The 22,098-nt window shown below is 41.0% G+C and overlaps 1 pseudogene; it reads right to left on the minus strand.

Annotated features, from left to right (window-relative positions):
- Positions 1-15,167: 15,167 nt before the first annotated feature.
- Positions 15,168-22,098, minus strand: part of LOC127621729 (unconventional myosin-VI-like) — a 32,082-nt pseudogene continuing 25,151 nt past the window's right edge.

A 22,098-nucleotide genomic window follows, 5' to 3' on the forward strand; every position in this document is an offset into this window, starting at 1 on the left:
ACATTTCGTCAGAAATAATTTTGTTCTTCTCTGCTTCCCATCTTTGTTTTGTCCGAGTGAGCCCATTAAGATTCATTGACAAAAAGACTTTATATAACTTTGTTATCAGTTTCTTATCCCCTTCACCTTTTTGGAATTGAATCAGAGTGTTCTCAATTGGTGTGGGGTTTAGAATTTTTTCCCAGTCTTTATGTGAAGTCAAAAAAGAGCGCAACTGTAAGTATCTAAAGAAATCACTTTTCTTGAGATGAAAGTGCCTATGTAACTCTTCAAATGACATAAGGTTGTTCCTGTTGATTAACTGATGTAAAAACGTAAGCCGCTGTTCTTCAGCCCATTTTGAAAAACTTTTGTCAGTGGAATTGGGAGCGAAGGATTTAATATGTCCGATGCTTGTCAAAATTGATAAACCTCTTGGCAACTTAAATGCAACTCGTACCTTGTTCCAAATGTTAAGCGTGGTTCTAGTCCACAACGGCAGTTCTTTTATTGGGATATCTAAAAATGGCAATACATTTAATGGTTCAGAGCACGTTGTTTGTTCAATACTAAGCCACCTCGTCTGAGAATCTCCTTGGATCCAAGAAATTAAAGGCTTTAACTGTGCTGCCCAGAAATAATATTTTAGAACTGGAAGATTAAGCCCCCCTTCTCCCTTACTTCTCTGTAGTGTTTTATATTTTATACGAGGGCGCTTGCTCTGCCATATGAATTTTGATATTATTTTATCCAAGTCAGTGAATGTGGATTTTGGTACTACAATTGGTAACATCTGGAACAAATACAATAATCTCGGTAGCAGATTCATGCGAATGGTTTCGATGCGACCGAGGAAGGAGAGGGGCAGTGCTCCAGGTCTTTCTTAATTATATCCAGCGTTTTACCATAGTTGGCGTGAAACAAATCATTCAGTGAGAGGGGAATACTAATGCCTAGATATTTAATACCTTCTTTAGACCACCTAAAACTGCTTTGTTGTTTAACCTCCAGTGGGATATTGCTATTGACGTCCATTGCCTCCGTCTTATAAACATTTATTTTATAGCCAGAAAAATAGCCATAAACAGAGATCATTTCCTTCAAATTTGGTATTGATGATACAGGATCGGTCACATACAATAAAACATCATCCGCATATAATGATATTTTATGTTCTTCTGTGCCAGTCAGAATCCCTTTAATTTCATCATTGTCCCTGATGAGTTGAGCCAATGGCTCAATGCTAATTGCAAACAAGAGGGGTGACAGGGGACACTCTTGCCTACAACCACGCTCCAGCTTAAACCTTGCTGATCTGAAGCCATTGACTCTAACAGCCGCTTGTGGAGATGAATATAGTGTCTGTATCCATTCTACAAATTTGGGCCCGAATTTGAACCTCTTTAATGTCTGAATAAGGTATTTCCATGACACGCGGTCAAATGCCTTTTGGGCGTCTAGAGATATTACAGCCATCATATCTTTGTTTTCTTTTTGATGAGATATAATATTTAATAACCGACGCAAATTGTTTCCATAATGCCTCCCAGTGATAAACCCGGTTTGATCAGGATGTATGATTTGTGTTATTATGACGTTTAATCGCCTGGCTAAGATACCTGTTAGAATGCGTACATCTCCGTTGAGCATAGATAATGGTCTATATGACCCACAATCAGTGGGGTCCCTACCTTCTTTATGTAATACAACTATTGTCGCATCAGACCAGGATGGTGCCATTGTTTTGGTTTCTGAACTGTAGCGATATGCTTCTAATAAGTGTGGAGTAAGGATATCCATGAAACATTTATAGAATTCATTGATGAAACCATCCGGGCCAGGACATTTATTATTCTTAAGGGATGAAATAACGTTTTAAATTTTCCCTTCTCCGATTGGCTCATCTAATTGTTTAGCTATTGTATCAGATAATTCAGAGACATGTATATTTTGTAAGTAATTTGCTATTCTAGTTTCATCAGAACAGGTATCAGTGTCTTGGTATAAAACCTTATAAAACTCTGAAAATGCTTCAGCTATTTCTTTAGGTTTTAGGATGGATTTATTGGCCGATTTTAGCTTTTGAACTACATTTGATGACTGTTGTTTTTTAAGTCTAAAGGCCAAAAGTCTGCTCGCTCTATTTCCATTTTCATAATATTGTTGTTTGGCAAAACGAAGGTTACCCTCAATCTTTCCTGATAGTAAGTCTTGAAGCTCTCTGCGGGTCTTATTTAAATCATTCAAAATTCTTGGTTCCCTACCCTTTTTATGTTCATGTTCGAGGTCTCTGATTTTATCTTCTAAGTCTTTTTGTTTAGCTATCTTTTGTCTTTTTTTTTTGCCGTCGTGTAGGATATGATACTGCCTCTTAAATAGGCCTTTGCACAGCCCACAACATGATAGGAGATGTTTCAGGAGTGTTGTTAATATCCAAGTAACTCTTAAACTCAGCTTTAACAAAAGTAATAAAATCCTTATCATTAAGAAGAGAGGCATTAAGTCTCCATTGCTTGAAAGATGGTGTCAAGCCTATATCCCACTGGAGAGTAACAGGTGCATGATCAGAGATCGTGATGGGCAATATTGTGATATCTTCAATTCTATGTAATTCGGCTTTAGCAGTAAAAAAGTAATCTATCCGTGAGTAGGATGCATATCGATTTGAATAAAAAGTAAAATTTCTCTCCTTTGGGAATTTGGAACGCCACACATCCACTAACCCAGCTTCTACAGATACATTTTTAAGCATTTTACCCATCTTAGATATGGGGGTATAAGAAGCTGATTGTCTATCTAAATTTGACATCACGCAATTAAAATCTCCCCCCATAATCAGAAGGCCGGAGCTGTACTCTGCAATCATATTGAAAACTGACTTAATAAACCCCGGTACATCTTCATTGGGAGCATATATACATTTATAAAGGATACTGCTGTACCATCAATTATCCCATTTACCAATAAAAATCTACCCTCCCTGTCTTTATGCACTAATGTTTCAGTAAAGTTAATTTGCCTATGTATTAAGATAGCAACACCCCTTTTCCTACCAGAACAATGTGACGAAAAGTAAACTTTATCGGCCCAGGACTTGTTTAATTTCTGATGCTCAGCATCTGATAGGTGTTTCCTGTAAAAGTGCTACGTGACACTTTAACTGTCTGAGTTGCAACAGTACTTTCTTTCTTTTGATTGGACTATGCAGACCCTTCACATTATAACTTGTTACAGTTAATGTACTCATGACTAATTTAAAGGATGTGTTGTAATATTAAATTGTGCTGGAGGCAGAGACCTGAGTCTGACATAGCACCAATCATTTGAGTGAAGTGAATGCTAGAAACCATGATGATTAAATCAAATGAAAACACTAATGCTTTGTTGTAAATTTTTTCTAAACTTAGGAAGACTGAAATACAAATGCTCTGTTGTTTTTTTAGAAGTAATTAGATCCCCGGGGAACGAAAGGATCAGAACGCAAAAAACAAAATAATCATTAAAGGTGTATGTTAATAACATAGTGCAGATAAGTGGGTTTAAGTCCCTAACCACTATAATAAGCAGCAACAAACACAACCGAAGAAAAGTGGCTGTGTACAATAATAGTTAAAAGGAGAAAGATTAAGGGGAACAACAAAAAAAAACAAAAAAAAAAGGGTGTGGAAGCTCAGGCTCCTGCAGGTATACATAAAAATAGGTAATCAAACACATAGGATCTACCAATAGTATTAATACCAACGGTATAGATGAGGCGGTTCTAAAGTTAGTGGTTGAACGACTTAAAACAGTATTTCAGTGATGAAATTTACTGGACCAATTTGTACCACATCAGCGTTTAAGCTTCAGATACAGCCTACGTTTCAGTTTCAGTGGTTGTAGCGAGGATGGTCTTCTTGATGTAGTCCATAGCCTTAACGGCGTCGCTAAACTCTTTACTAACCTCCTTGTACGTGATCTTAAATCTTGCAGGGTAAAGTAGACCAAAACGCACGTCCCTTCGTCCTCTTAGAGCTTTCCGTGCATCCGTGAAGGCGGCGCGTGCCCTGGCCGCACTGGTGGTGTAATCTGGAAAAATTGCTATTCTTTTACCATTGTAAATCAGCGGGGATTGGTTTTTGGCTCTTCTCAGGATGTCAGCGGCGTCTCCATCATAATGCAGCTTGGCAATGATGACACGGGGTCTTTCTGTATCTCCCGGTTTTTTAGGTGCGAACGCTCGGTGTGAGCGGTCGATTTTTACGTCCCGGTCCATTCGCAGAGCCTCTTTGATAATTTTAGAGACTTCTTTAGGGCTGGCAGAGTCCGGCTGCTCCTCAACGCCGACTATTCGGATATTTCCGCGCCTCAACCTTCCCTCCATGTCCTCACACTTGTCCCGTAGTTTGACCAGCTCACTCTGAAGTTCAGTCACATTAGTCTGTAGTGTATTCACCTCATCAGACCATGATGACAGACCACCTTTCACATCTTCAATGTCCGTCTCGATGGAGGCGATTTCTGCTCGAATAGCGGTAGCATTGCTGGCTATTTCAGCCCTCGCAGCGTTAATGTCGGCCCTAAGTGTAGTAAACTCTTCAGACAGTGCACTCCTCATTTCCTCTCTTATAATTTGGGAAAGTTCTCCTCGTATAGAGGCTAAAATATCAGCTTTTATCTCCTCGCTCATACCAGAGCTCGTAGATTGTGGAGCGTTGTCTTCTGGAGTGTGCTGCCTCGTGGATCTGGTGTTAGCCTCTAGCTTTGATGCGCTACCGTGATACTTGAATTTGCGAAGTTTATCCGCCATTTAACATGAAACGTCAGCAGAGACCGACTTCTTTAAAGTCCCAACCTATTATTGATCCAGTTTAAGTACTCTTTAGTTATAAGTTGCCATTTTTAAAACATAAATGTTCATAAACCTGCAGGAGCTCTGAAATGTCCGTCTTCACTCCATCTTGGCTCACTAGCGCCCCCTCTAAAAGAGTGTTTACTTCTAAAAGATTATTTTCCCCTCTAAAAGAGTTTGTTTTCACTCACAAAAGAGCAATACACAGCAGGCATTGAACATCCTTTTCAGGACGCGTCTTTTTAAAGATGACCTTCCGCCTCTGTGTAGTTCCTGGATGCGGTCGATATCTCTCCAAGACTGATGCTCATAGATGCTACCTTGTGTGCCTGGGTAGCGATCACACTGAGGCAGCGTTTCAGGATGGTTCATGTACTCACTGCGAGAACATGACCATGGTAGCGTTGCGGTCCTTCTTCCCACGGGATGGACCTGTGTCCCGAGAATGGATTCCTCTTCGGAGCCGAGCAGACGTATTCACAAAGCTGAATTCTTGCTGCTGTTCCATTCATCTCTCATTACAGTGGGTCTCCCCCTCACAGACAACGGTTGTGCTGAGTAAACACCCCTGGGCACTTCAACAGCTGAGCAGAGCTTCTTTTTTGGCAATGTTTTGGTCACGGCTTTCTCTTGTAAGAGGGGTGACACGCACTGGGGGCGATTTGAGGACTTAAATGGGAGCTTCTCTGCCGGGAAATCCCCCACAGACCTCCCATTCCCCATCACACTCGATTGCCTCAGCGAGTTCCGCGATGGGACCGCCGGCTCATCTCAGAGCGAGTTTGCAGTCACGTTCGCAGCTCACGAAGGGGTTGAGCTGTCGATTACAGCATCGGAGAGTGGGTTGATTCAGTCTGTCGCCATGCGCTGCTGACTGCCATGCTTGGCCCGGTGGCTGCGAGCATCGAGATAGAGTGGAATCCCCCACTCCCCCCTGAACCCTCTTGGCCCAATGATAGTCCCGGGCTCCGAGTGCCACTTACGGCTGTGCACCGCACCCGTACCTTTCTTCCCAGAAGTGCATGTTGAGCTCACAGGATCACAGCGTGCACCTTTTACTGCCCGGACCCGGTTTGCAGGCTCATCCTCTCTCACCACCCTCAACGGTGGGGCTACCAGGGGGTGCTCGTCGACTCCCCAGGTTGGTAAGGCGATTGCGGTGCACCTGCACCCACTAAGTGCCACCACCTGGCAGAGCCATCCGAGTCTCCTGGCCAGGGCCTGTGGGTTTCTCCAAGGACATCATCACTCATGACTGACAGGTTGCCTCCGCCCTGCACAAAACAGCTCTCCTGCAAGTGCACCAAGCCGAGGTGCTCAAAGAACTGCACAAGGGTAGTTCTGACCCGAGATTGATGTAGGAACTGCGCTTGTTGACCGATCTCGCCCTCCAAGCAATGATGTCATGCCGTGGTCTCTAGGGCAGGTGATGTCCTCCTTAGTGGTCCTACCCAGATAGCAAAAAATGGCCGCACGGCTTCTTTTTGCCGCCGTCCCCAAGCTGTCGGCTATAGGTGCGTCCCACTGGCGGGGATGAAGCGTTTGCCGCCGAATTCGTCACTCCCATTTCTTGCGAGATGCCGCCGGCGGTCAGACGGTGGGCCGCCCGCTTCATTTTCTCTGGCGGTTGCCTCGCGGCAATCGACCACGGCCGGCCGGCGGCAAGGCGCTTTGAAATAGCCTACAAGGACAGCTTAGACTCTCAAAATCGACCAGCCATGTTGGCTATTATTATTTTTTGCTCCAAAGCCATTAGGGTTTATAACAGATTCTTGACTCTTGATTCCATGATAAGGTAAGGTTTAGGAAATGACATTTAAATTACTTTGAAACTCTGAAGCGATTATACAGTAATATATGTAAAATATATTGAATTATTTATGCACAGGTGAAAATTGTTTACATTTCTTTGATTGATGCACATTGAGACATGCAATAAACCAAAAATAATTCCTTTTTGTAAAACTTACTTGGCAATAAATATCTTTCTGATTCTGATTAGGTTTTAAAATAGATATTTAATACAGGGTATGAACAATTTAGCAGAATAAATTGATGAAGTTAGACTTTTCACCAATGCCGTATCAGTGAACAGTGAAAGTCTGCAACATGGCCAAAATATCGGGTATACTTTAATTATTTTTTATTAATCTGCAACATGGCCAAAATATCGGGTATACTTTAATTATTTTTTATTAATTTGCAACCATGGTGATATCTATCATAAACATGAAAATCCCTGTTTTGACGTGAAGGATAAACTCAATGAAAAAGCGAAATTATCCTCTGGTTTCACAGTTGCGCAGAAATTTCGTTTATGTCTACATTTTTTCCAACCTCGATTTTTTTTGTTATTTTACCTTTTACAGGTTTTGCAATTATGACCTGTACAAATGTTTAAGAAAGTGTTAAAGTCCCTGTAAAGGCAATAAAAAAAATCTAAACGCATTATAAATGTTAAAAATGTATTGCTAAAACACATTACAAAGACTGAACTGTGAAGATCCGCTGTCGCCATATCTGTTTCCGGTTTACTTGCGCGTCGCCCAAAATGTCTTTTTACTCGATGTCTCCAGAATCTTCCGAAAATACGCGTCAGCGATGTTCATCGCATTGTTGATGCCTGGTCCCCTGCTCCGACAAGCAAGAGGGACAAGGGCTTTAAACTCTACATATCGAAGTTATCTGCACAACTACAAGGGTAAGTATTTTAATCTAATGTGGTGTGCCGGCAGATAGCGGCTAAGCTAGTTCGCCACGTGTTCATTTTTAATGTAACGTTAGTATAGAAGCTTGTTTTTTCTTAGTTTTAAAGCAGACTGTTTGTTAATTTTTGTGATAATTGTGATATCAATTATATTAACTTGGTCTCCTCTTAGTTTCTAATAAAGATCAGGACACCGGTGAAGTCACTGTCAGGGCATTGTGTTACAGGTCCATCAGAATCAGAATCAGCTTTATTGCCAAGTATGCTTACACATACAAGGAATTTGTCTAGGTTACAGGAGCTACCAGTCAACAATAATACAAACAATACCAAAAAACAGCAGCAAGACATAGGTAATTAAAAACAAAAAAGAACACAAAATAAATAATTATACATATACGTACATACACTCACCTTCATACATACCCACATACACACACGTAATGCAAATCTAATACAATCTGTATATAAAGAACAAAAAACAGTATTTTATGTACAGAGCAATGTAAGTAAAAGCAGATAAACCTCACAGTTTGAGTGTATGGTGAAGCTAGAATTAATAAGACCGCAGTTATAGGCTTGTTACTTTAATAGCCCGATGTTACTGGGGACTCGGCTAAGGTTATTCATGTTTAATGTAACTCAAATCAAATGAAAACAGTTATTGTAGGCAGGTAAGTTTCCCTAGCTGGTCCCCTCTGTGTAAAATGCGTTCTTATTCAAGTTTTCAACTCAGTCATTCGTTTAAGATGCAATCTTGTGTTATAAGTATTAGGCTATCATGATTATACAGTGAGCAAGCTATATAAATAAGTATTTAATATAATAAAAGTGTAGAGCAACAACCGAGGGTGTAAGGTAAAGGCTGAATATTGTAGATTTATTACAATATGTTGCATGTTTGAATTAAAATACCTGTGGATATGCAACTTCCCACTAATGAAAGTTTTATTCAAAAGGAGCACACACTCTACAAAGGCCTGACTGGAGATTTGCCTGATCTATCCATCCTTCAGGTGAGTAGGGATATAACAATAGCACATTTCACTGTATAGTATGATATATCAACCAAAATCTGTATACCAATATTTCATTTTCTTTTTCCTCCCATTTTACAAACAAATATTCTGCTTCAAAGAAAAAAAATGAAATTGATGTTCTCATAAGGGTTCTTCATTATGAACTTGTATGCCATGCATAAAATACTGTGGATAGAAATTACAGGGAAAGTTACTGGTATGATAATTGTGGTTATATTATATTACTATTATATTTAGTGTATTGCTAATCAATATATTGTTACTTCCCAGATGACAGCGGCTCGCTTCAAGAGCAGGTGAAGCAAGTTGGGACAATGTTGAAGACATTTCAGGTACAGCTTGCAAACAACACCTGTGGTTGTTGGTTTAATTCCCACTGGGGCCACCTGTACATGTAGTAGACCTAGATATAAATGTCATAGTTTAGTAGTTGAAGGACCAGGACTGACTACTTTATTCTTTTATTCTGGGAACCCCTGTAGGTGCAGATGAAACCCTAATGCTGCGACGTCTTGGAATTTGGCGATGTTGTGCGTAGCATGGACAACAAAATGCTATGCTGCAACGTTTCAGTGCCAATGTGTCTGTTGGAGAGTTATCCCTGCCAGGGGATCTGTTACTCCCCCCTAGACACCCAGGAAGATTTGGCGTTGCTTGACAACAGTTTGAGGCAGGATAAAGAGCTCCAGCAACGTGTGCCGATTTCGTTTATAACGGTATAGGGTAATCTAAAAAGTACAATTAAGATCGTACACTGCATATTCTACAGTCTGAATCCACAGCCTGTCACATTTTAAATTTATGAGAAGCTTCAGAGAAATGTAATTTGTAACGTTTTTTTTTTGTATTTTCAGCTTCGGTTTTTGGCAATCAAATGTGGGAGGGACCTAAAGACAACCGTGTGGCGAATGCTTCAGAGTATCTTCTCTAATCACCTTTCCATCAATACAACCTGGACTGGTGTAGGGATAAAGCATGTTTTAGAGACATGTTCCTGAAGACCATTGTTCAAAGTAAGTTGGATATTTTTTTATATTTAAGTAGATGTGTATGACCTTATGCCATTCAAATGGAATGACAGATCTTTATTTTCTACAGGAGCCATCCGGAAGAACCCGGCAACACAGGATGCCACTGATGAGGCGATCCAGGTTAACGCTACGCGTTACCTGAAAGGAGCATCTGAACATGAAGGTGGAAAAAGCGCCAGACAGCTGAGAGGGACCCACAGCCGACCCCTTAAACCTAGGCTGACTACTGACACCCCAGCATCACTGACAACTGGAACCCTTTCTTTATCCTGCAGTCAGTAACATCAAGACCCCTAAAAAAGCCTGCTAAATGTGTCAGACTACACTCACCCAATCCACACTGTTCACTGTGGAAATTGCTCTTTTTTTTTTTTTTTTCTCTCGTGACCCTGCTTTGAGGGCAGCTCCTTGGATGAATATGGGATGGTTTGTCCTTTTATACAGGCATACGAGGAATCACTGAAGATATGCTAATTTGCACTGCCTCATTCTGGAGGTCGGGAAAACCGGTGATTCTTAGCCCACTACGCCACACAGTCCCCAAACTCTCCAGACATTCTGATTGGCTGTGTTCTCTACAGCCAGATTTTCTGCTGTTAATTATATTTATTGCCACTTGTTGTCATGTGTAAGTTGAATGTCAAAATGTATATTATACCTGTTATCCTGCACATTCCTTGATACCAAAGATCTCAACTATTTCATATACAATTTGCTGCTTATTTCATTGTTACAGTGCTTAACTATTCTATTTTTAAATATAGCTTGTAAATCCTAGATTATACATCTAATACTTGATATTTGCACATTATCTGGTATCAAATATTCTACTTACCGTGACTTTAGTATTGGCTTATTTCATTCTGTCAGTGCTTAACAATTCTATTATAGTTTGTAAATCCTATTTCATACCTCTGATACTTGATATTGCACATTAGCTAGTACCAAAAATTATACTTTCATTCCATCACAGTGCTTAACTGTTATTCTATTGTTAAATATAGCTTGTAAATCCTTGTGCCACAGGTCAGCATTGCAGTTATAATGGTATATTCTATTCCAGAGCTTTACTCTAAATTATTACCACTTAACCTATTGTTAGAAATGACTTGTAAATATGATGTTATACCTCAATTTATTTGGTATCCTGCACTATCTTTGGTACCAAATATCCTCATTGCTTGTGTTTACTGGTAATTCTTTTCATCCCAGAGCTGACCTCTTTATATTATTAACAATTATTGTAAGTGTTATAATAGTGTTTTAAAAAAAAAAAAAGAAATTGGAAACCTGCATGTTCTTTTGTGTGTGTGTGTATATATAATGTTTGTATTTTTCTGTTATTTATATTTCAGTGATCTGACATCTTGTTTCAATGACAGTTACTGTACTTTGAAATGTGGAATTAAAATGCCAAATGTAAATTTGTCTGGTTTGATCAATCATTATTCTTGATAAACTGCATGCTATAAATATATATATATACACAATAAGCGGCGGCAGATCGCTCGGAAAAAGCGTTTGCCTCCGACGGTCCGCCTTCGATATAATGGCGGTGGAGCGGCGGCTGGCCAGCGGGCCGTCCGCGTATCGAAGGCGGTAGGAAGGCGGCTGCCGCTTTTAAAAAGCAGCTGCCGCCGGCGGACCGCCGTCAAACGTGTTTGCGATATCGCCATTCTGCCGCTTCTACTGCCGCCGGTGCACCGCCAGCGGACCGCCGACTTATTGCTATCTGGGTACCTGGTCGAACCAAGTTGGCCTATTCGGCGGCACCATAGAGGATTTCACCCAGCAATCATCACTGGTTAAAAGGCAGACAGGGACCATACAACACATCCTGCCCTGGCGCGATGCAATGTCACGCACCCCTGTTTGTTTGTCGCCAAGGGCGTCCCCTTTCTGCAGCAACACTGGCTCTGCCTCAGCCCGCCCCAGTAGGCTGGCCCCAGCGTTGAGCCACCCGCAGAAAGCAGATGCCACCTGTCTCATGGCCGGTTGCCAAGAACCTAAGAAGGCTTCAGATTGTTCCCCGAGAGTGGTTTTCTCATTTCCTGGGCCTCACAGTCGGTGTCCCCACCCATCGTTATTACAACCACCGGGCACTGTTTCACTGCAGGTATGGCGCACTGGAGGCGTGTGCGGAGATCTGTGTGCGGAGATCGCCTCCCTCCTGCAGAAGGATGCAATAGAGCCTGTCCATCCAGCCAAGGTGAAGAAGCAGTTTTACAGCCCCTGCTTCATCATAACTAAAAAAAAATCGGCCTTTGCACAGACTCCTGTCCAAGATGCTGATGCAGAAACGCATCTTGGTGAGCGTCCGGCATCAAGGCTGGTTCGCGGCAGTAGACCTGAAGGACGCATACTCCCATACCCGTATGAGGTCCTCCTGCTCGGTCTGTCCCTGTCACCTCTCGCCTTCGCGAAGGTCGCAGAGGCAGGCCTTGCCCCGTTAAGGGAAGTGGGCATCCGCATTCTCAACTATCTCGACGACTGGCTACTTCTAGCTCACTTGCGGGACACGTTGTGTGCCTGGTGCTCAGGCACCTCAGCCGTCTGGGGCTTTGGGTCAACTGGGAAAAGAGCAAGCTCTCCCCAGTTCAGAGCAACTCTTTCTCAGTAAGGAGTTAGACTCGGTCTCAATGACAGCGCGCCTCACCAACGAGCATGCGCAGCTAGTGCTGAACTGTCTGCGTACACACAGACAGAATGCAACGTTCCCACTGAAATCCTTTCAGAGGCTCCTGGGGCATATGGCATCCTCAGCGACAGTTACGCCACCCTGGTTGATGCATATGAGACCACCTCATCACTGGCCTCAAACTCGGGTCGAGATACGAACATAGCGCCACGGCACGGCACGCTAACCGTATGTCCGGGGGAGTGGCATGCAAATCCCACACGCCAATTCTCATTGTCCTTTTCTCAAAGATCAGAGATGTCTGGGCTCCCAAGGGTGACCCCTAGTGTCAACACATCGACACAATGTCTAGTTCCCTCCATCAGGGAACGGAGGTCACATCAGTAACAGAAACTATTCTGATCCGCCACAAGAAAGTAGTTCCATGCGTTTTTATGACCGTACTCCATTTTTCAAAAAACAATTTAATTGACTTGTTTTTTAAACTGTTGTGTATATACAGTGCATCCGGAAAGTATTCACAGCGCTTCACTTTTTCCACATTTTGTTATGTTACAGCCTTATTCCAAAATGGATTAAATTCATTATTTTCCTCAAAATTCCACAAACAATACCCCATAATGACAAGATGAAAGAAGTTTGTTTGAAATCTTTGCAAATGTAAAAACAAATTTAAAATGAAAAAAAAAATCACGTTCATAAGTATTCACAGCCTTTGCTCAATACTTTGTCGAAGCACCTTTGGCACCAATTACAGCCTCATGTCTTTTTGTGTATGACGCTACAAGCTTGTCACACCTATTTTTAGGCAGTTTCTCCCATTCTTCTATGTAGGACCTCTCAAGCTCCATCAGGTTGGATGGGGAGTGTCGGTGCACAGCCATTTTCAGATCTCTCCAGAGATGTTCAATTGGGTTAAAGTCTGGGTCCACTCAAGGACATTCACAGAGTTGTCCCGTAGCCACTCCTTTGTTATCTTGGATGTGTGCTTAGGGTTGTTGTCCTGTTGGAAGATTAACCTTCACCCCAGAGCGCTCTGGAGCAGGTTTTCATCAAGGATGTCTCTATACATTGCTGCATTCTTCTTTCCCTCGATCCTGATGAGTCTCCCAGTTCCTGCCACTGAAAAACATCTCCATAGCGTGATGCTGCCACCACCATGCTTCACTGTAGGGATGGTACTGGCCAGGTGATGAGCGGTGCCTGGACGCTTGCCATTCAGGCCAAAGAGTTCAATCTTTATTTCATCAGACCAAAGAATTTTGTTTCTCATGGTCTGAGAGTCCTTCAGGTGCAATCTCCAGCTCAGTTTTGAGTGTCATGGCAAAGGCTGTGAATACATGTGATTTTATTTTTATTTTTTTCATAAATTTTTTTAATACATTTGCAAAGATTTCAAACAAACTTCTTTCACATTATGGGGTATTGTTTGTAGAATTTTTAGGAAATTAATGAATGTAATCAATTTTGGAATAAGGCAGTAACATAACAAAATGTGGAAAAAGTGAAGCGCTGCAAGCAAAATCACACTCGCAATCGTGCTATAGGGCACTGCTGTGATTACCTACTGGACTCGGCCTGCAGCCTCGTGCCAAATCTCACGGCCAAATCTCAGCAGTGCTAATGTAGGGCCATATCGCACTCTTGCTCATGTGATATTACTTAAATAAATAAATATATATATTGTGAGTGTGTGTGTTTGAAATATCAATGATTGTGTTTGTGAGAAGAAAAAAGACAACTTTAGTTGGAGAACTCATGCCTACACCATGCTAATGACCTTGTATATATTTGTACAAATATGCAATTTTGCATAGCTTAAGAAATCACATTTGCATATTAGTCTTATTTGGTCGATATGACAATTACAACCCATTATCTTATTGCATAATTTCATATTTTATGTCACAATTATAAAAACATTAAGGCTTCAAAAAATTACAATACCATAAACTAAATGATATTATTAAAATCATTTTTATTAAACACGTTTCATTAAAAAGTCAAATTTAGTGGTCATTACCAGAGTTATTGTATTTACTGTATTATAGCTTTTGTAAATTATTTTTGCAAGCTGCTAGATTGATAGTGATATCAAAATTAAGAATAGTATAACGTACTAAACCATATCAGTATTTATATCTACATGCCTTTATTTTAACGTGAGACTCATTAAATGAAAACACACAATTATTGAATTTCTTCCAAGGAACATTCCCAATGAAGTATTTATGGATTATTGATATAACAAAAAATAGTACATGAAGTAAATTATATTAAGTCAAGGACAGTAATTTAAGTGAAATTAACAGAATGATTCAATGTGGTAGAAATTAAAATATAAAAAAAAAACATGAGCGCTACTAAACAAATACAAAGAATTTAAAAATATCAAAAGACATTTTTTTTAAAAAGTGAATGCTGGTCAAGTTGGCAGCCTTCCTTTCAAACTAAAGATCTGAGTAGTGTGTATGTGTGTGTGCACAGAGACAAGTGCATTTTTTTTTTCTCTATATAAGTATTTTGGTCTTGTTTTCAAGTAAAAAAATATATATATATATATATATATATAAATAAACAATCTAAAACCAAAAAACATTTACTTCTGAAGCAAAGTATATTTTTCTAAGCCCATTGACAAACAGTCTTATTTATATCATACAGTAAACTTATTAAAAGTTGTAAGATTTATGCTTAAATTCAATTATTTACCTATGTGGTGGGGAAAATAAACTGCAAGATATATTCTCTAAAAGCAAGTCTTATCTTACACAAGTTTAAATCTTACACTTGTTTGAAAGATGTTTAGATGTTTTTATTGCAAAACAAGACAAAAATACTAATTAAGATCTTTATTTTATTTTTTGCAGTGTTGCATTAGAGATGCTCTTCAGATATAATGTGTGTGTGTGTGTGTGTGTGTGTGTGTGTGTGTGTGTGTTTATTTGAGCATGTTCTGCATGGCAGTGGCGTAAGTGGGCCGGGCCTGTCTGCTCTCGATGGCGTTTCTAAGGTACTGAATTCCTCCACAACGTTCCCAGATCTCTTCAAACTGGCGGGGGAGAATCTCGGCACCACGCTTCCGTGTCAAACCGGTCTCCTCCAAACTCAACTCACACATCTCCATATCATCCTTACCTACAGAGACAAACATATGCAACAGTTTAGATATACATTCATTTACAAATCGGTATTGTATATTTCACAGGAGGCACTGATTTAGACGTTTTGGCTGATTATGGAAGATAACTGATAGGACAATATAAAAAAATATTAATGTGATCATTTATGGTTATTTATAGACTTATTTAAACAGGAAGATAGGGTGGGACACATCAAAGGGCTCTCTTTTCGTTGAAGCCATGAACCATGATTTCCTATTGCTAGTTGGTGTCAGGTGGCATTAAAGGACATTTTCATTGTAGAGATCATTTGATTGAACCAAAAACTGTCAAGTGTAAAGTGAGTCTTCAATATTTTTTGTCCATTTTCCCATAAAAGTTTTAAATATGCTAAAAGTGAATTTTGACATCAGTTAGGAATACACTACAATAAAGATGACCTCAAAAATTTAAAGCTACAAGATACTCATAAGCAAGTTACTATATACTGTATATCAGATACTGAATATTTTTTGCAATCTGAGCAGTATTTATTCAGTACAATGCTTCTTATGAGACATTATGATACAATTTAATTATTGTCTCATTTCGCTCAGCTGTAAAGTTGCTTGTATACACTGTGACAAAAATAGTGATGTCATGCGTCAAAATACACTGCTATGCATAGGACCCCCCCGCCGTTTAAATATACACTACATACACCATAATGACAAAACAAAAAACTGATTTTTGATCCATCCATCCATCCATCCATCTTCAACCGCTTATCCGAATTCGGGTCGCGGGGGCAGCTCTGACTGGGCGACCCCGAGGCGTTCCCAGGCCAGTGTGGAGATGTAATCTCTCCACCTAGTCCTGTGTCTTCCCCGAGGCCTCCTCCCAGCTGGACGTGCCTGAAACACCTCCCTAGGGAGGCGGCCAGGGGGAATCCTTACCAGATGCCCAAACCACCTCAACTGACTCCTTTCAACGCAAAGGAGCAGCGGCTCTACTCCGAGCTCCTCACGGATGACTGAGCTCCTCACCCTATCTCTAAGGGAGAAGCCCGCCACCCTTCTGAGGAAGCCCATTTCGGCCGCTTGTACTCGCTGACCTAGTTCTTTTCGGTCATGACCCAACCTTCATGACCATAGGTGAGGGTAGGAACAAAAATTGACCGGTAGATCGAGAGCTTTGCCTTCGGCTCAGCTCTCTTTTCGTGACAACGGTGCGATAGAGCGAGGCAATACCGCCCCTGCTGCCCCGACTCTCCGGCCAACCTCCCGCTCCATTGTCCCCTCACTCGTGAACAAGACCCCAAGGTACTTGAACTCCTTCACTTGGGGCAAAACCTCATTCCCTACCTGGAGTACGCACTCCATCGGTTTCCTGCTGAGAACCATGGCCTCAGATTTAGAGGTGCTAATCCTCATCCCAGCTGCTTCACACTCGACTGCCAAGCGATCCAGTGAGAGCTGAAGGTCACGGACCGATGATGACATGAAGACAACATCATCTGCAAAAAGCAGCGATGAGATCCCCAGCCCACCGAACCGCACACCATCCCCACCCCGACTACGCCTCGATATCCTGTCCATGAATATCACAAACAGGATTGGTGACAAAGCGCAGCCTTGGCGGAGACCAACCCCCACATGGAATGAACTTGACTTTGTCCTGATTTTTGATGACCTTTTTCATTTATTACAAAAAAAATAAAACACTAAAATATCACATTGACATAAGTATTCAGACCCTTAACTCAGTACTTAGTTGAAGCACATTTGGCAGTGATTAATTAGAGCCTCTAGTCTTTTTGGGTATGATGTGACAAGCTTTGCACACTTGGATTTGGGTATTTTCTGCCATTCTTCTCTGCTGATCCTCTCAAGCTCTGTCAGGTTAGATGGGGACCATCGGTAGACACCCATTTTCATGTCTTTCAGAGATGTTCGATTAGGTTCAAGTACAGGCTCTGGCTGGGCCACTCAAGGACATTCACAGAGTTGTCCCTTAGCCACACTTGCATTGCCTTGGCTGTGTGCTTGGGGTCATTGTCCAGTTGAAAGGTGAACCTTTGGCCTAGTCTGAGGTCCTCATTAAGGATATCTCTGTTTTTGCTGCGTTCAGCTTTCCTTCAACCCTGACCAGTCCCCCAGTCCCTGCCACTGAAAAACACTCCCACAGCATGATGTTACCACCACCATGCTTCACCGTTGTGATGGTATTGCACAGGTGATGAGCAGTGCCTGGTTTCCTCCTGACATGACACTTGGATTTGAGGCCAAACAGTTCAATTTTCATTTCATCAGACCAGAGAATCTTGTTTCTCACAGTTTGAGAGTCCTTTAGGTGCTTTTTTTTATGTGTCTTTCACTGAGGGGAGGCTTCCTTCCGGCCACTTTGCCATAATGCTCAGATAAGTGGAGTGTTACAGTGATGGTTGTCCTTCTGCATGATTCTTCCATCAGTGATCGTCGGGTTCTTGGTCACTTCTCTTACCAAAGCCCTTCTCAGATTGGCTGGGCGGTCAGATATAAGAGGAGTCCTGGTTGTTATAAACTTCCATTTAAGAATTATGGAGTATGTGCTCTTGGGAACCTTCAATGCAGCCAAATTGCTTTTGTAGCCTTCCCCAGATCAGTGCCTAGATACAATCCTGTCTGAGTGTTGAGATCTTTTGAAGATTTGGTTCAACATTTTGGGATTCCTAGATTCCAAAATGTATTTACAGCTGTACCACCTGCTCTGTACTCTTTTTGGAAGTATTATACACCCCCGAAAATGGCAATGGCGAAATAGGGGCTTCAATACAAAGCCAGGGAGGGGCGCTCTCAGGTGGAAGCAACCAATGAGCCAAATTTCTAAGACAGAATGTCTAATAATACAAATTATTTTGGGTAGGCCAAGCCCATCTTTGTCGATCGGCCTATGCAAATTATTAAAACAATCTAGGACGCTTGCCATTCCCAATTAAGGACTTCGCTATGCTATCAAATTACTTAAAATGAGAGAGGGGGACATCTACAGGGAGACACTGTAGTTGAGTTTTGGAATACTATCTATTTTTATAAAATTAACCTTCCCAATCATAGATAAATGTATTGAAGCCCACCTGCTCACAGAGCACAAAAATCTTTTTATTTAGGGGTCAAAATGAACTCTAAATAAATCACACAAATTTGCTGGGAATAAAATGCCCAAATACTTAATGCCCTGTTTGGGCCACAGGAAGGCGCCCAGCTGGAAGGCCTTTACTGGGCTACTGCCCAGTGTCAGAGCCAAAGCTTCGGATTTAGGCCAATTGACTCTGTATCCTGAGAACTTAGAAAATGTATTAATAATTCTGTGAAGGCAAGGCATAGATCTAGTGGGTTCGGAGACAAATAATAAAATATCATCTGTGTAAAGCAAAAGCTTATGCGCCATATCTCCTGCCACCACCCCTGGAACATCATTCTCCTTTCTTATCAAACTGCTAATGGCTCCAGGGCAAGACAGAACAATAATGGGGAAAAGAGGGCACTCCTGCCTGGTGCCCCTATCAAGAGTAAAAAAATACTCTTTATTACCTTTATACTATTGTTTTAGCATTGTTTTCTGCTAAAACAATAATGACTAATGAATATTTATTATCTTTAATCTGTTTCAGACATTTGAAATGTAGATGTTTACTCATCTGTGTAATAAGTCTCCTGCTCTTACCTGAGCCAGCACTAAAGAAAACATGCCTTCCCCAAATTTTTCAGCTTCCAGAGAGGAAAGATGCATTCCTTGAAGAAACCTTGAAGAATTATATTCCTTACATTTAAGAAAAGAAATAACCTTCCTATTTATGGAGTTCCCCAACCCATTCACATTCCACCTGGAGAGAGATAATCCACTCATATTGACATTTTGACATATAAAGAAAACAAATATTATAAAATCTTAAAATTATCTTAGAAATATCCTCTATTATAAAAGGAGAAATACCACATTCCACATTGGTGCAACAATCAACCCCCCAAATTTCCCCATAACAAAACAAACAGAAAAAAGAAAATTGTGTGCATTAACCCCACGCATGACAGCACTAACTGGCGTCCATCCCACTAAACTCAAACAGTCCATGTATGACTATGAGAGCCCCCCAGACAACTTTGCCATCGGATTGCTCAAGTCTATACAAACATTTGTAAGACAGAATTACACAACAGATGATTGTCTATAAAACAGACTCCAGCCTGTAAGTGAAATAAACACAAAACAAAAACCCCATGTAGATTCATCCACTTAACTGTCTCGAAGGTGTGTTCCTCCACAAAACAAGCTCCAGCCACTAGCGGAACCAGCACAAAAACATTTAAAATATAGGCCGTTCAATTCTTCGGGTAGTCAAACTTACTCCAATGTCCTGCAAGAAATATTCCACAAAACCAACAGGAGGCATAAGCACTCAAAACGAGCAGATGTACCTACAAGCTGTCCCAAAGAAATAATTTGACACAAAACAAACTCCAGCCGCTAGGCGGAACCAGCACAAAAATAAATTAAAAAGGCACTCAGCCTTGAACAGTCGTGTATGTTTTATGTATGTGTAAAAATGTTTGATGAGACAGGTCCACTAGGCGACCACATGAAAATCACCAAATGGCTTACTCCAATGTTTTTATTTAAGACAGTGCTTGCTGTGGGCATGTAAATTCTCTACGTCCATCCCTAGTATATATTCTCAGCTTGGCCGGAAACATCAGAGCAAAAGCGATGCTCTGTGGATGTAAGAGATTCTTGCATTCCTTGAATCGATCATGTTTCTCTCTTCGAATTTGCAAACTCTGGGAACAAGAAAATGCTGTGGTTCTTCCAAGAAAGCTTTCCTTTGCTCCTCGCCTCGCGTAACACAAGATCTTTATTGGATGACCTCAGAAATTTGGTCAGAATTGATAGGGGCCTGTCTCCCTCTGCGGATCTGCGAGCCGGGACTCTGTGAGCTCGCCCGATTTCCAGTTTATGGCCTGTTATGTCGAGCAGACTTGGGAAGAGCTCGTCTAGGAATTTCTCCATATCTCAGCCTTCCTCGTGCTCAGGAATTCCAACAATTCTGACGTTGTTTGTCGATAATGATTCACCAAATCCTCCAGTTTTTCCCAAACACACTGCAAATCAGCCTTGGGCGCTAGCGTGTTAGCAGCTAATTCCATCTCTGATGACTCCATATATGTCTCTCGACGTCTGACAATCTTGTAACCAACTCATTTCAACTCCATGGAGGATCTTGCTATAATACGTTGATCGATTACTTCCAAGTCTGCGACGACTTTCGTCAGCATTGCCGACACATTCATCAATTCACACCAGATTTCTTTCAGTTCACCATCTGAATAGAGCCCAAGGCTTTCGTCCTGTTGCTCTCCGGGGAATCAGCCTGAGTACGCGTGTGTTTAAATATCTCCAGAACCCAAGGATTTTGAATATTTTTATCAAGAACAGTTAAGAATCAGGGAGTATCGAATCTCACCGGTTTATGACACAAATAGTAATAAAATTTGCATAGTGCGCAGAGCTTGCCGCTCACACGTCCACTCCTCGCATGGCGTTATGCATTCTTTGTCACCTAGTTTTTCCTTTTTAATAAATTTGCAAAGTTATCAAAAATCTGTTTTTTGCTTTGTCATTATGGGGTATGGAGTATAGATTGATGTGAAAAAAAAAAATTCTAAAGCATTTTAGCATAAGGCTGCAACATATCAAAATGTGAAAAAAATGAAGGTGTCTGAATACTTTCTGAATGCACTGTAAGTACTGTAAGCCATTTTAGGTTGATTCTCATAACACAAGTAAACACTGTGACTCTGCAGCACTATCAAAACATTGCTCTGTTGGTCATCCTGACCAACTCAATTAATGTTGAGAGTTTAGGGCAGGACTTTCATTTTTCAACCAATGGAAGACGGGGGGAGTGTTCAGGAAACACATTTGAAAACATTTATTTTTGTAATACTCTTTGGTGTCACCTGAGACAAATTACACACTTAAGCTTTGAAGAAATGTATTTAAATGTATTTTAAAATGAATGAGACCTGCCACCAGTAGAATGGGGTGTTTATCTGGGTGCAGCTCCATCTGTCTGGCGATCCACGGCCCGTCAAAATGGGCATACCACCATCCTTTCTTCTTGTTCTGGGGGTCTTTGTATTGGTCCCCTGGTCGGATGAAGGGAATGCGAAAGAATCGTTGCTGTCGGTTCATCGTGATCTCCTGCTGTCGAGGCATAACTGGTGGAACCGGGTTTTGCTGGGCTACAGGATAATAACAACACATCTTTCATTAATAGTGTCTGGAAACCACCCAAGTATTAATAAAAATGTTTAAGATGCTTTTGAAGAAAAAAAGCAGAATGTCTTCTGTCTAATGTGCACAAGCACGGGAAAACATGACCAAAATAAATAAAAGTGCATTGTGACATTTTTTATGACAATTATGCACATATGCCCATAAAACTGTCATCACTGTAATTGCATTGCCGAAACCAACTCATTTTGTTTTGTTTCCTTTGTTAAAACGTATGTTTTAAATTATAACAATAGACATACTGCGCAAAATGAAGACAAATATTTTAACACTTTTTGGTTATCAAATGTAAGTAGAACATGCTCATAGTTAATGTGATGAACTACACCTGTGGTTACTCTACTTGGACACCTGTGTGACACCGGTTGCTTAAAAGTCATTGCAAAAATGGCTCAAAAAAGTTTGTTCTGCGAAAAGCTTTAAGCATATTTTTTCTGC

Source organism: Xyrauchen texanus, chromosome 28, assembly GCF_025860055.1.
Source record: "Xyrauchen texanus isolate HMW12.3.18 chromosome 28, RBS_HiC_50CHRs, whole genome shotgun sequence".
Taxonomy (NCBI): Eukaryota; Metazoa; Chordata; class Actinopteri; order Cypriniformes; family Catostomidae; genus Xyrauchen; species Xyrauchen texanus.